The following is a 6,442-nucleotide window of genomic DNA, read 5'->3' as shown; positions in this document are numbered from 1 at the left end:
TTTCCTATCAAGGCTTTCAAAAATGGTCAGTTCATAAATTCCATTGAAATAAACAAAGAACAGGTCGCGTTTCAAAGAAGGGTAAATTATAAGAAATTAAAATAATAAGGTGTTGAAGTGAATAATCTTCAGTGGGATATACAGTGAACCCTTCAGAGACGATGTTCTGACTCGATAACGAGTCATGGAAGCAGTTATTCCATATTATAAAATATGTTATGGATTACTGCGATGGTCCTTGAAAACCCTAGCAGCACATATTTCCAGGTTACTGAATTCATCTGCGATAGATTGGTCACAAACGATTCTGCAACCATTTTGCCTGACTTTTGTTACTCAGGAAGCTTTTAAAGTTTTATATTCCTTCTCGATTTCCATGAGCCGATGGTCCCTTTATTATCGACTCATGGAGGTTTGATTCTCTCAACAATTTTATGGTATACTGTTTCGTGATGCGTTTTTTGCCTGTTATAAAGCAAATGTGTTATTTTGCCTTCTATAACTGCTCGCATTTCGATATAAGGCCAAATATGTTATTTTGCCTTCTTTGAATACTCGAATTTGCTCGGGTATTGGCACCAAACGATTCACTGCAAAATAATTCTAGCTGCGGAATGATACAAAACGCAGAATGGAATATTGGGCAATGGTAATGATCGCGATGTGGTACATCAAGAAATGGATTACCGGAATGTTGTATATCGCAAATTGTCGTATAATTTTAGAGCTTAAAGTCTACTTAGCATCATCGGAGTAATTCACCTCCGATGATGCTAAAATTCTGGAAACATTTGAACAGTATGTAATATGCCAAATGGCTTTTATGCCAAACGCCCTCAATTTGACACCACTAAATTATGCCATAACATATGAAACGCCCTTATGCCAAATGACCATTATGCCAAACGCCCTCAATTTGACCATACAAATTATGCCAAATCATTATGCCGGAGCAGTATGCCAAATAACCATTATGCCAAACGGCGTTTTGCCAAACGCATTATGCCATATGGCTATGCCAAACGGGATACCGCCTTCATCAAGCTACTCAGGAAGTTCTAAATGATGACGTCACTCTGATGAGGGTTCCCGGCAGCATGGCATCCGGGAAACGAAAGCGCCGACATCCTGGCCAATATCGGCCGAACCAAGCTCCTTCCTCTACCGCAGTGTTTCGGTCGACAACGCCAAATTGGGGTGAAGAACTAAATTAACATAGCATGGGCAAATGATTGGAAAGGCGGTGGCACATCTGCCGAATGTAAAAACTTCGTTCCATGAGGAGGACCTCCGAACTGCCGTGGGCAGGTTGTACTGTCGCGCCTACGCACAAGACACACCAACCTGACCAACCCTTCTAAGATATCACCGCAAATGCTCATTTTGTCGTTGCCGGATAACCATCTGCCACATAGTTAATGAATGCAAACTTTATGAAGAAACCAGAAAAGCGCAGCCACAGACAACGCAGCCACAGCCCTGATGAATGGTGTCGTCAACCAGCGGCTGTTCTCTGTTTTGTAACTCTTCCAAGTGGTATCGGTCCACGTCACGTAGTCCAAAGTGAACATGTTCTTCCATCTTCAAGAACTAATCACTAATCAAGCCTGTCTTTAAGAAGAAAGGGAGATGGATTGTTACAACCTCAAGACAGTGTTTCGATTAAAAACGAAGTACAACCAAACGCCGAAGGTGGAAAACAGCAAACCGAAAGTTCCGTTCAACAGCGTGTGTCATCAATCCCAAGATAGGTCTGGTAAGTTGCAGGTTCTTGATGACTACGCGAAATACGTTTGGATGGCAGATGGTCATAATCAAGAGGAACCTGGCCATCGTTAATTTTCAGTGATCATCCGGGATTTGGGCGATCAAGCAATCGATGATGTGCGAGAATCGAAACAAATATTCTTGTCTTCGAGTTTCACTCTTCAGCTATCGATGCTTCCGTTGTCCTAAAAGCCGTCCGGTGGCTTATTAAAGGTTTTGGCTGTGTGAGCATTCAAAACAGCGGACGTATCGAAAGCCCAAGAGAGTTCAATTGAAAGAATCTTCATAACATCAATCGCCAAAGAAAATCTTTAAAATTTTATTATCCATACGTCCCACGCATTTGATATTTTTTTGCCACCCTACATTGAACGGTTGTTCCAGACGTGCCAGCTTAGCCTTTTTTCCTCACTTGTCCTCGAGCCACTGCGGATGCATTTTCTTACGATGCGAAGCCTTGTTGGCATTCGAGTTAGACGTTCGATCGCAAAAGTCGCAACTGTACAAGGTGACTCCTGTGTCGATGCCATATGTTCCTGAAAATGGTCTTATGTATTTGATTTTTAACAACCATGTGGTTGTTTGCAAAACAGAGTCTACCTACCTCGTGTGATTTCTTTCTTGAAGCCTTTGTCACACAGAGCACTAAAGTCACCCGTCTCGTGGTTCTTCATATGGTACCGATAGGTGATTGCATTTTACATTCCGCAAATCTCCACGTTTGGGTTCCGAGTGTAGCCGCATATGCTGGGACAGCTTGCCCGTCCAGGCGTTGCAAACCGAACACTGCACTCGAGGTTTCTGCTTTCTTCTTTGCTTCGCTGTGGGTTTCAAGATGTGACCGATACGAAGTGTAGATGCTGAAAGTTCTGGCACAGACATGGCGAACGTAATTCAGCTCCTTTGTATGGATGGACTTGTGATGCTGCTTTAGGAGAGCTTCGCAGATGAATTTCTTGTCGCAAATGTCACACGACCACTTGCGATTGTGATGGCGCTCGTGAATTCTTAGAAATTTCTGATGCGTAAACATTTTAGGGCAAATGCTACATTTGAGCGTTTTGTTTCTTCCGGTGCGTGGTTACTATCCATGTGGCGCTTGAGGGACTCAGTGTGGGTAAATTCCGTGACAAATCTTACACTGAAAGCTGGTCGGATCTAAATGAAAAGAACGTGATCGATGAGTCGTGGCTTCTTATTGAATCTTAAACCGCAACAAAAAACATACGCGAGTTTAGAATGTTCAGTCGACGAATGCCGTTCAAACTCCCAAATGAGTCACATTTCTTCTGACACGAATCGCACTCTAGGTTTATGTTTTCTGCGATAATCTTCTCATTTCCACAACCCTTCGACGCTTTACATTAGAGCCTTCATCTGCTTTTCATGTCGCGCTAGGCCTTTACTGTGAGAATTTCTTGCCGCATTCTCCACAATCGATATTTTTGCATCCTCAGGTGTGTGTACCTGTTGTGTCTGCGCAGCCTGCCGGCTGGGACATGCTCTCGAGCAATGTGAGCATTTGAACCGATCAGGATTCAAATGGAACGAATATCCTCAAATCGAAAGCGGTTTGATATATTACGATCTGCAGATACATTTGCTTGCTTTTGTGTTCTGCCATTGAATGATCCTAGCTCTTTGAAGGTTGTATGCCGTTCGAGCAAGTATCGCAATCAAGCGACAAATGTTTGGATACATATTCTTGAATTTCCTGCAATTCTTCTCTCGTTGCCCTAGTACGCTTTTTGTACGTTTTCAATTGCACCTTCTTCGTTCATTTCAGAACTATCACTTCCTTCTGAATCTGAATTTTCGGAATATGAATGTTCGTAATCTTCATCACCAATTTGAGTCTTCATTATCAATTTCAGATTTGACTGCGCTATCGTCGTCGATTGATTCCTCTTGGTCCAAGCTGCTAGCTTCGAATCGTTCCATCTTCTGCAATCGTGTACGTTTTCCGATTCTCCACTCATCTGGTGGAATATTTCTCTTCTTTTACCAGCATCTTCAACAACAAGGAATTTCTCCTTTGATTGCACATGATTCCAAAACTCTTCCGCTTCCATGTATTCATCTGTGGTCAACTTCTGTTTAATCTCCATCAGCTGTACGTGCTACAGCTGATGTGCGTGTATTCCTCCTCGCAGTAAAATCGATGGAATTCTTCAATTTTGACCAACAGCTACGGCAAATGACGCTCGAAGTATTGATGTTCCTAAAGATGAACGATGTGTACTAATTCTGGTTCTAACAATTCTGATCGATATTACTTACGCCAACCAGAAATGCTTGCATAACGCATTCTGCACATCTTTTTCTTGCTAACCGTGAGTGGCTCATCAACAATCAATGCCTTAGCACAGGTGAGACAAGAACATTGTAATCTGTGAAACAGCCAAATTTACTTCACAATTGGTTGATTCAACCAATAAGTAGGAACTTCAACTCCTTCTTACTGCCATCTATGTTTTATCTGTCTTTAGCTTTACAACATTTACTTCTGTAATACCAAACGCTTTATACCAGGTTTCTACAACTGAGACTACCAAGTTGCAAGCAGCGAGATTCAGGAATCTAAACCACCGATTGACTGCAGCAGAACAAACAGTGGAGAATTTGCAAACTGAAATAAGGAAAATATTGCAATAAAACATCAATTTCATCCAGTATAAGATACCAGTGAAACTTCTTTTATTACCTACTTTATTTGATAGGATGTCAGATGAAGAACCGGACTGAAACAGTTTGATTAAAACTTAAGTTTGGTATGTAGATGATGACGCTTTAGGAGTTTTGTTCTATTATTGTCAGGTTTTTATGACTGATTATGCTCAAATTTGGCATAAACATTCTTTGCATATCAAAGAATATTGTGGCCAAATTTCATAAATTTGTCGACAAAACCCCCATAATAATAGAACAGAACCTATAAATTCTCTATATCAGAAAAGTGTGACAAACTCGTAAAATGCTTTATATTGATCTGAATTCGGCTGATTTAGATTTTCTCTTATCATAATTTTCCTTACTTACAATCTGAATTATCAGGAATGAACAATATCATCACTGCTGATGAAAGGATTCGTACAAACCGAACAGAACTCAGTCAATATGCCTAACTATGAAGCAATTTAACGGTAGAATGATGACGATTAGTTATCGGAACACTAACAGTTTTAACATTTTCAAATTTCATAGACTTACCTCACATAAATTCAGTTTTAAACTGAACATCGAGTGCTAAAACAATCTATACAGAATGCAATGACTGTCACGGTAAAAAGGTAAAAACGTAAACACGTCAAGTGATGCCAGCTGTAATTGTTATCGGTTGGATGTTTCAAAGGATTTTGGGATTTATGCGCAAAAAATGTTGCAGTCGAAACTACCATTCCGAGGGTTAATTTAAGAATACGCACCGACAATTTTCAGCAGACAACAAACCTGTTTGATTTTACCATGCGCGAGTAAAATCAACTGTGGTCCTGGTGGAATGTTGTTGCATGAACTGAATCAGTGGTGAATTTGTCCGAATGCATGGTTAATTTAGCTTAAAATTTGTGTTGTTTTAAACATGGCGTAGTCTACAAAATAGTAATCGTTACCATGGAATTTTTTCTGTGTGCGATTATAGCGATAGGAATAACTGTACCAGTTTTGGCAATTGTTCCTAATAACTCGAAAATAGAGAATTTGAAATCCTACCGCTAACTTATGCTTCCTGTGGTTTTGTGGAGACGCAGGTAAACAGATTAGCAATCATAGATATGTGTGTCACCAAAGCCAAGCTAAGCTGGCAAGGACTGTCCAAAACGACGACCCTCAAAAGCCAAGCCTTGATGGTGTTACCTGGACACTAATGGGCCAAACAATGGATACGTTTGCGTGCGTTTTGTTTTCCCGGAAATCTGTCAAAACGCACGCAAACGTATTCGTTGTTTAATATAACCTGACGGACCTGACACGACGGCCTCGGCACGGCAAATGCCGGGTAAACTGACCATTGTACTTCGCGTACCTGAAGGAATAAAATAGACCCCATCTCGCGGTCCTAGCCTCTTACCCAGCAACTCTATCCCTACCTCCCGCGGTGCTGGCCGGATACGAGCAACCTTAGGGAAGATCGGGTAACCACGTGGGAACTATGGTCGTATGCTGACAGGGAAGGGGTTTGCTCCTCCGGAGGTGCAAATCTTATTGAGCGTCTGTTCTCCTATCAGGATCGGCTCACAACAGCCTGTTCTCCATGTTAGGGGCGGCTGATCATCGTCCGAGTGGCAGTGAGGGACTCTAAGTGAAACTGTGCCGTACCGGAAATAAGGAGGAATGGTCCTCCGGAAATTTAGGGGTTTGGTGTCAGGCCCTGCAAGCCAGCCTTTAAAAATCATAAGCAACGAACAATCAACAAGAGTACGGACCGGAACCATTGCGAAGACCACTGCGACGAAAGGGACTAGGATTGGAACTCGGTTCGTGGAACTGCAAATCTCTCAACTTCATCAGACACACGCATACTCGCCCATGTGCTCAAGGACCGTGGATTCGGCATCGCAGCGCTGCAGGAGGTTTGTTGGAAGGGATCAATGGTGCGCGTTTAGGGGTAATCACCATCGACCAGAGCTGCGGCAACACGAGCTGGGAACAGCTTTCATAGTGATGGGCGATATGC

The 6,442-nt window shown here is 42.1% G+C and overlaps 1 pseudogene; it reads right to left on the bottom strand.

Moving 5' to 3' along the window:
- Positions 1 to 2,175: 2,175 nt before the first annotated feature.
- LOC134207204 (zinc finger protein 658B-like) lies at positions 2,176 to 5,777 on the bottom strand (annotated as a pseudogene).
- Between the last annotated feature and the right edge of the window lie 665 nt (positions 5,778 to 6,442).

Source organism: Armigeres subalbatus, chromosome 1 (genome assembly GCF_024139115.2).
Source record: "Armigeres subalbatus isolate Guangzhou_Male chromosome 1, GZ_Asu_2, whole genome shotgun sequence".
NCBI classification, from domain to species: Eukaryota; Metazoa; Arthropoda; class Insecta; order Diptera; family Culicidae; genus Armigeres; species Armigeres subalbatus.
Note: the sequence above shows the minus strand (reverse complement) of the source record. Positions and strands in the feature narration are given on the sequence as shown.